The sequence below is a fragment of the Pomacea canaliculata genome, linkage group LG14 (genome assembly GCF_003073045.1).
Source record: "Pomacea canaliculata isolate SZHN2017 linkage group LG14, ASM307304v1, whole genome shotgun sequence".
Lineage (NCBI taxonomy): Eukaryota > Metazoa > Mollusca > Gastropoda > Architaenioglossa > Ampullariidae > Pomacea > Pomacea canaliculata.
This window is the reverse complement of record NC_037603.1, coordinates 16,744,399-16,754,210: the sequence shown is the minus strand read 5'-3', so window position 1 is coordinate 16,754,210 and position 9,812 is coordinate 16,744,399.

The following is a 9,812-nucleotide window of genomic DNA, read 5'->3' as shown; positions in this document are numbered from 1 at the left end:
CTCTATTTTGTTTACCCTTCTTGAAACATTTCAATCACAGCTTGCCAGCAAGTGTGGTAAAGCGGGAAACCGCTTTAGAGTTTTGGTTCAGGTGGACCTTATTTCAAATGCGTAATCTTCAGGAACATTGTCTCAACAAAAAAGGAAAGTATAACTGTAAAGTTTTTGCTGTTGTACAAACATTTCAGTGAGCTTGTCACATGCAACTATACTCTTCTTTAAATCGCTTTTTTCATGATAATCACCCCTGCCACTGTTTCATCCACTAACATCCATGATGTCAAATTTCTTTCCTCGATTCATTAGTAGTTAAAAACAATCTAGACTATAAAAACTGCACACTTCTGTATGTTGAGATATGGTGATAGGTGATGGGATTTAATACTAAGAGTGTCCCAGAAGCTAATGAGGAAGAACTTGTTGAGAAAGAGTCTAGAGATAAAGTTACTTAATTTTATTGGCTGCTGTCTTTCGTCTTTGAGATTAAAGTGTTATGAAGCAGATGCTAGCAATGTACAGTGTTCCCTCGCTACTTCGCGGTTCATCTATCGCGGATTCACTACTTCGCGGTATTTTTTTTTTTCGAGTGAAGTATCGATCGATATTTTCGTGCTGGGAATTATCGTTCTACAAAATACCATAGATACTTCAACAGGAAAAAGACGAAAAATTTAGCTATATTTGTATTTCTATTAAAATACCATGGTTATTTTGTAGATAGAAAGAAAGAAATAATTGTGTGACAGAAATCCATTGCTATGCGTAAGCGACGAGCCATGATTGTTATCTCCCAGTTCGCATCAGTTTTTTTGGTTTCTTTGAGTAGTTATATCTTTTTTTTACACTAATTTGTTATTGTACTGTATTAATACCATGATTAATATATTACTTTACACTCACATGATATTGTTTTACATGTATATATTATTATTGCATGTATGTCCCTATTTCGCGGAAATTCGTTTATCGCGGCTGATCATAGCACCTATCCCCCGCGATAAACGAGGGAACACTGTATGAAGAATGAACTTCTGTAGTAATGGCAGTTTGCATCAAGACTAATTCATATTTTTCTACATTTCTGGGTTCTTCAGAATGTGCTTTGTATTTTTAGTATTTAAAAAATTTAACACTAACACCCTTTGTCTTGTAAGCCAGATAATTTTTCAAGTGCATCTAGATGAGTTATACCATCAAGTCATAATGCTGAGGTGACAGTGCAGATTTTCTTATTTGAATATGAATATATTGTTTTAGTACTATATGTGCTCTGTATGTTTACTCATTTCCTGTATTTGTCAACATGTTGTGGGTGCAGTGCACTCTACTTTTAAGCATGTCGAGACCAAAACTTAGCATGTTTATAGCTGGAAATTGGCTTGATCAGTCAAATGGAATTATTACAGAGTGTACACACATGACTTAATCGGTCTTTTCACACTTTCTTTCTTAGTTGCAGTTTTGCTTTTCAATAATCTGGTATTCTTCAATAACAGCAGGTTTTGGCAAGAAATGAAGATCTTACTTTGTTGTCCCACTAATCTTCTGTATCATTCGGCTTGTCAACTAATTCATCTAGGCACAGTAACTTTCAATTCATGAGTTACAGTATCTCACCTAAGCATTACATTTAAGAGACTCATACAGTTAGTTAAAAGAAGAGCAATGGGTATTGCAGCTTAAATTATATTTATAATACCTTCATTGAGCCACAATGAGGATATTATACCTGCATATGGCAGTGAAAGAACCAGAATAAAAAGTGTTGCCACTAACAATGGTTACTGAGATGGAATACAGGAACATGGGATCTTTATTCGATAAAGATATTGCTGCCAGGATGGCAGAGACCTTTTAAAAATGGATCAGCTTGTGTAGACTTATAATCTAGTAATTCATTAACTTGGCACCCATATCAGTACTTAGGACTTATTTATGCAAGTTTGGTGATTTACAAAGGGAACCCAAACCATTTGTGTCTGTAACTACAGATTGACCTTATCACTCATACTAATTAGGAGATACTGTATTAATCATTACAATTTGACTTTATAACCGGTGTATATTAGGTGAACTGATGCCCATTGACATGTCTTGAAATCAATATGGGACCAGAGCATGGCTGTCAGTGGATCCAATAGCCATTGTGTTATTTGGGGATCCTACAGGTGAAATGCACTGTAATATTTTCCTCCCTCTTACCATAGTTTCTTACACTTGAGCTGGTGCATAGTGTTCAATAAAGATTAAATTCATTACAAAATAGTGAGATTCAAACCATTTGTGAAATATCAGAAAGAAAGGTGATTCCATTTTTTTTTCAATTAAAGCTTTGGCTCATGGCACTTAACATTTAATAGATGTGTAGCAGCAGAAGTATACAATAAGCTTCATATGATTTGTCAGTTGACTGTTTAATATTTCTTTGTGCATTCATCCAACCCGCAATTACTCTCCACATCTTAAAGCACGATCACAAAGCCTGCCTTTCTTTAAGCTGATGTGTAGCTCCTCACAGATAATGCCAGCTGAATACAGCAGGCCATCATGCCAGTACTAGTGCATGACATATCCTCAGTTTTATACAAAAAGGCAACAAACAAAAATATGTGCATCCATCAAAATTTCAGGAATAGCTAATTTCCCTTCTCTTTTGCTAGATATCAAGTAGATGTAAATTTGATAAAGTGAATCCCTCTTATTCTAATTTAATAAAATGTACTGAAGTTCAACAGCTTTGAATTCCTTCACAAAAAATCATTACAGGAAGTTTTTGAGAAAATGATATAAAAACAGTTTCGTTTTCTCTCATAAAGTCAAGAGAAATTATGTATGTCAACCTTTTATCTTGAATACTGTTGATTTTATTTGTTGTGTTTCTTACTCCCGGGCTCCCTTGCATTTTTAAACTACTGTCAAAGTAGACTGATCAGGTGTACATACAGGGTAGACATGAAATTTGCATAGGTAAGTACTGTCAGAGAAGAGGTGCATGTTCACTAGTAATCAAGTATGGTTTTGATACCATGAGTTCATATCACATAATAAGCATTGTCTGTTGAGAAGACTCTTCATCAGCTGAAATATAATGTGTTTTTGTCCATTTGGCTTTCAAAGACATACTTCCTTGCATTTGCTTCCTAAATTCAGTTTTTATATAAATAATTGTCAAAAATATTGGTCACATTATAGGGTATGCCATTTCAGTCTGTACTTTTATGCTGGAGAAATAATTGTTTACTGAAGAGTTAGGGACCACATTTTGATTTTTATATTTATTTTTTATATTTTAGCTTTTTTTTTATTTGTGAATTTTGCATCCTAGTGAAGCTCATGAAGGTCATTAGTCAAAGTGATTCAAAGTTTTTCCATTGGCTATGACCTCTGTAGTGGTTTTCTCCTATGACCAGAGAGAAGTCTAGTTTGCAAGACAGGAATCCCTTATTCATGATATACATTTTGTTTGCAACTTAATGTTTTATATTTTCAGGAGACTGGCTATGGATGAAATATTTTGACATTGACTAGAAAAAGTGCTCTGCACACTTTGTAGTGGATGGCTGCCTGATTTATCAGGGAAAGTTATGGTAGTAAAAGGATGGCTCTGCCTTCAATACCATCAACTAAAAATGGTGAACTGCTCATGAGCTGTTTGCCATCCCCCAGAGTGCCGGACGATGAACTCTTGACCTGTTTTTGATGTTGATAATTTTGTCTTTGTGTACAGATGAAAGGAACTGGCCTTGACAATGCTAATATATCCACACCCCAGTAATTTCATAGCTGATATTTTACACTTTACTATATTTTAATGAAACCATATGAAAAAAAAAACTGTTTGCACTTCAGCTGGTCTTGAAGCCCAGGCAGCAGTGAAGGTCACAGAATGGGGATAAGACTGTGACAGGTAAATGCTGTTGCTTCTAAAGAAGATATGGACATTGAACAATAGTTACTACAAACTATTCACTACAGTGTTTTTATCTGAAACAAAGTTTTAGTACATCTGCAAAGTCTTTTCTTTTTAGCTAAGGTTGTGATTTCTGTGTCAGATCATGGCTAACATTTGCTTTGTACTGGAATTAAGAGCTTTTGATAAATAATTAAGGTCATTGTGACAATTGTAGCAAAAATATTTCATGCTTGTTTATGTACATTTCGTGCTCATGCTAGATTGCTTTATTTGGCAGATATTATGTTCTTGAATTTCTTTTGTTTTAAATTGGTAGAATAGCAGGAAACATCATTAGTCATGACGTGACATACTAATAGGTTTTGAAGATTGTTGCTAAGATTTAAGGTGTTCTACATATTCTCCCAAAGGTAAGCCTTAATCGATAATTTGTGCATTTATAGCTTTGCTGTGTTATTTTCTTCACCAATCCTTGTTTATTTGCATGAGGAATTTTTCCTTTAATTATTTTCTGCCAAAAAACCCTGGGTTATTTCTTGTTCTTGCCTGACATATAATGTGCCGCTAATGTAATGTTGGAACAGAGGTCAGAAGGTGTGCGTATATGTATGTGTGCATGTGCTTGAGCACATGCTTAGTGGTTTATTCTGCATATTGATTTCCTTTTGTTGATTAGCATTTCCCAACAGCATAGTAAAACGTTGATAATGCAAGCTCTTTGTGTCTGCACTCTTAGCAGAATGAAATTAATATTTATCACTGCAGTAATAGCTTACAAACAGCAAACAAAGATAGAGTGTTTTGTAAGCATTTTAGTCCTCATGTAGAGAGTAAAAGACCTGCTGGCATTGGCAGACTAGAGTTTTCAGTTTATTTGCTTAATGAACTGAACAATATGCAATGTTTTGCCTTAGAAGACTAATTTTTTGCTTTTTGAATAAAGAATATTTCAAAATCTTATAATTTGTTGCAGTTCTGCTGCAAAGGTTTATTGCAAATTTAATAATGTAAACAAATAAATGGCTGCATGATTTTGAGAACTTTGTGTTTGTTATCAACAAAAATTTGTTTGATGGATATCACAAGGTAATAAGACTGTATTTGGGGATCACTTATGTAAAATATTTTCTGGTAAACATGTTTCAGACGCCCTGATCAGCTTTCAAGAGCATTTACTGAACTTGAAATTGTGCCTGTGCACAGATCAATTTGTAAAGACAAGTGTTTATTTTACATTCCAATTGTGGAATAGGAGCTACTTAAATTTTTGCAAGGATCACTTAAAATCACATGACATCTTATGTACTACCCACTTTGTGAGAGTAGAGATCATGTTATGCATACTATCTGAGATGTACACAACAAAGCAAAACAAAAAGTGGAAAAGGTCTCTCTAGAGATCTGTTGCCTGTGGATACAGAGCTGCACAGTTGTTCCATGGTAATCCTACAAGAAATGTTGGAGTACACACAGCTTTAAAGCAGATTTTATTCCTCATATAATAGCATCTTGAAAGCTATGTAGACGTGAAGATGAAAATAAAAAAATGACACTTTCTTTAGGATGTACTGTAGATGGGAAAAATGTAGCTCAGATTGGTTGTATCATGAAATGAAGAAATACATGTAGAAGCTTTGCATTATGTCACATATAAGAAAAATTAACAATATTTTTTGTATGCTCTGTTGTTCATTTCAACTAGTGCAGTACTTGTGGCAAACTTCTGCCTGTTGCATTTCACTTCATCTAATGTTTTATCAACATAAAATTGTTTTATCAGTTTTTGACACTCTGGTTTTCATGCTTTTTCATTGATCTTGACAATATTGTGTAAGACATGTCATATAATCACAAATGCATTTCCCACAGAAAGAAGGCCTTAATAGGGTTGTGACCTGAAAATGTACTCTTTAGTCTCTTCCTAACCATTGAAGTCAAAATACATTAATGTATGACATTTTGGAAAGTTGCTATATGTACCTCCAAGTTGCTATTTAACTACTTTTAGATGTTGTGATATCAGTGATAAATCATATTTCTTCATACACTATGATGGCATGTATATACTCACCAACAATGGCTAGAGTGTATCTGTAGTTCTACGCTTACAGATTGTCTTCACATTAGCTTGCCAAGATGACCATGTTAAACAAGTTCACGATGTTTGATTCAAAAGAAGCATTCCATTGAACTTTTGAGGCACCTTTTACGCTCTTAAGGAAGTGCACTTCTCCTGTTCTGCTTCATCATTCTTCATTTTGCTTTCACTCATGGGGTGTGTGCATGTGCATTATTGCATGCATGTTTTTTGTATGCTTGTGAACGTTTCTTCTTCTTTTACAGATATATGGAGTCCAACCAGGTCAGGACAAAAAACCTTTGTCAGTATACTTTAAAGAACAATTTCCAGTCCCCTGGAAAAGTCAATATTTGAAAAAAAATTCATAAAAATAGCAAGAAAAACATCAGGAAATTTGCAAAAAATGCTTTGCTAATTTTTTTTTCTGATTAGTGCTGTCTCAGTGTGGTGGTTGTTTTAAGTATGAATGCAGAATAGTTTTCCTTGCTGATTTGAAGTGTTTTGTCTTTTTGTTTATATTTCAGTCAGCTATGACAAATAAAAAGTTAAAGGCATTTTGCCATGGCTGTAAAATGACAAGTTTTAGAGGTACTCTTTGCTATCAACTTAGTATGCAGTTACATTGAAAATACGAGCAAATGTTACTCTAGGATCTGGTAGGATTACTGCAAAATTGTCCCCAAGTTTACTTGAGCACACATTTACAAGATAGTGCAGAACTGACAAACTAGTGATTAAACTGAATACCTAAAATGACAACAGTTGAATAACTTGCAGATTTTTCTCCTTCGACCAGTTCCAAGTCTTGGCTCAAGAGGCTGGTGAAGCACTAGCACTTACAACTGTGATATGTCGCTGTCCTTGAAAGTTAAAAAAAAAAAATACCATGAAGGGAATGTGAAACTGTACATGTCCTTTATCATCCCCACCCTGCTGTACGACCATGGATGTGTATAGGTGGATTGCTGTCTCTTGCGAAGTTCTTCACTGTCAGTCTCGGCAAGCCTAACAAAGAATGTGACTAAACCGGAAGCTTTGCAGTAGCATGCCACGTTTTAGTAGTTAATCTGAAATAGGAATACACTGGAAGCTTTTTAGTATCATGCCACCATGCCTCATTTTAGTAGTTGGAAAAAATTGTCTGCCAGCAGTCCAGTAATACAAATTTGTGGTACAACTGAACAGTGAACCTCACTCAGAAACAAGAGGTGCTTCCAGGCATTTGAAATATTTAAAGCGGCTGTTCTGTATCACACACAAAGACAGAATAACAAATGACTTCATATGCAGCACTGTCTTCATGATGGTGGGCTACCTGAAGCCACTGTCAAACTCCAGAAACTGGTGTGATGCAGTCACATTATGAGATGAGACTCTCTTGAACACAGTCCTCCAGGGCGCTGTTTGGACAAGCAAAGAAAGAATTAGATGGTGAATGTGAAAGATTGTACATCACACAGAACCGGTCATGGTGAGCTTTCACCAAATTCTGTGTCTCATCTGTTTTCTATGACGGTACCAGCAGGTCAGAGGCGTGGGTGGGTCAGCATGCCCAGTGTCTGGTTGGTGCCAGTCAAGGGAGTGATGATGACTCCATGACCAAAATTAACACCATGCACCTCACTTTCAATTAAATTTTTTGGAACTTTTGATTAATACTTTTCCAATTATTCTAAACATAAAAGCTGTTTGCCTTCTGTGGCTATGCAGTAAAATTAGGGTTCAATGTGTTGAATCGTAAATTCCAGAAATTTCGAAAGATTGTACCAAACAGCTAATGAAAAATACTGGCAAACTATATCTACTCTGTAAATTTCAGCATCTTAGGCCCAACTGTTTGTGAAATAAAGTTACAAAAGTTGTTTTGCACATGTAATCAAGGCATGATCAGGTGCAAAAAAGTAGCACAATATTCTAGTGTTTTGCTCCCTACTTGCTAGACCGTGTGCGGACGTTTTGCCGACGGACGTTTCGCCGCCGGACGTTTCGGAGCCGGACGTTTTGTCGACTGGACGTTTCGCCGCCGGACGTTTCGGAGTCGGACGTTTTGCCGACCGGCGTTTCGCCGCCGGACGTTTCGTCGCATTATGTCAGAGAGAGAGAGCTTACTTACTTCTCAAAGAATGAAAGTAACTACTAGATTACACAATAATTCTTTATTTCAAACAAATTTTACACACAGACTTCACAGACAGTTCACTTTGATTGTCACAGATTATGCGCAACAGCTTTGAGAAAAAACATTGATACAATGGCGAGAGAAATGTGTGAGCTAACGGTTCATATGAGGAGGGATAGTGAGAGAGAGTTCACTGATACATTGATACAATGGCGAGAGAAATGTGTGAGCGAAGGGGCGTCCCACACTTGACTTCGGCTAAAGGTCCCGCGTGAAATGCCGAAATGAAGTGCCCCGCGCCGAAACGTCCGGCGGCGAAACGCCGGTCGGCAAATGGTCCGACTCCGAAACGTCCGGTGGCGAAACGTCCGGTCGGCAAAACGTCCGGCTCCGAAACGTCCGGCGGCGAAACGTCCGTCGGCGAAAAGTCCGTGTACCTGCTAGACACATGATAAGTCCTAAGGGATAATCTTCACTTTTTGTCTTCCAGTGTTCAGTTTTAGTGTTCCTTGAATCTCAGTTACATGGCTAAAGCATTCATTCTGGTTTCTTTGGTCTTTAAATTTTAAGTTCTTCTGTGATTTTATTGTCAACATTGGATCTGCTGCTGCATTGGAGTCAAGCTCATTCAAATCTATCATTGAAACAATGTAGTTAATATGTGAAATAGATGTATAGTAGAGCGGTAAGGACTGCTGCATGTTCAGTGTCTGTGCTCCTAATATTCTTTTGCCTCTCCACCCTTTTTTCTCTCATATTTATAGGGTACCCTACAAAATTATGTCATTCTCTCATACACAAGGGTGCAATTATGTCAGCGTCAGCAAGTTTGCTAGAGCTTGCTCCATGTTTATTTCTGTTTGGAATCACTGATAATGGACACACAAAAAAATATTAAAGATGCTTCAGAACTAAATCCACATTCTCTATAAATGTATTGTATACAACAGCACTACAAAAAATTGGTTAGGCTCAAACAATGCAAATTTCTGTAACAAAAAGATGCATGCTTGCACACACCTACTACAAACTTTCTGTGCTGTTTTAATTTCTTTGCTGGGTCCTGTCCTAATTATTTCTCTGAACTTAACTTCCATTACGTCCCAGCTAGAAAACTCCTAGTCTGATGACGGTCTCTTTACTCTATCATCAGAGCAACAACATATGGACAATTTTTAGTTATTGTGCAGCGATGGAACTATCTCCCCATATCCGCCATGTACCCACTATTGAATCTTTTAAACCTCTTCCATAAATATTACTCCTAGCAACCTTTCCCATAATACTAGTCCTTTTTCACACCCTTTTGCAATATCATGTTACTCTCAGCTCTTGTTTTTTGGTTCATCTTTGTGTTTTCTGTATTTGATTTTATTCTTCGTTGGCAGTTATTTTTTTATACTTCATGTGGTGTTTTGCTGTCCCTCGTATGCTGTTCATGTTCCATTCTTGTGTGAGCATGCTCCTTAGTAGTGTATGTGCTTTACAAATTTTGCTTTTATTATTATTATGTCAATCCCTGTTTGAGGTCAGGCCATGGCAGTTTCTGAACAAGTTAGCAACATTAAAAATCTATAAAAAAAATTTTCTTGTTATCAGTTTGGTTTTTAACCCTGGTAAATACTCATGTCTTCAAAATCAATTAACTTTATGTGGCTTTGAAAGAGAGCTTTCATTCAATTAAATTACAACACCAATGC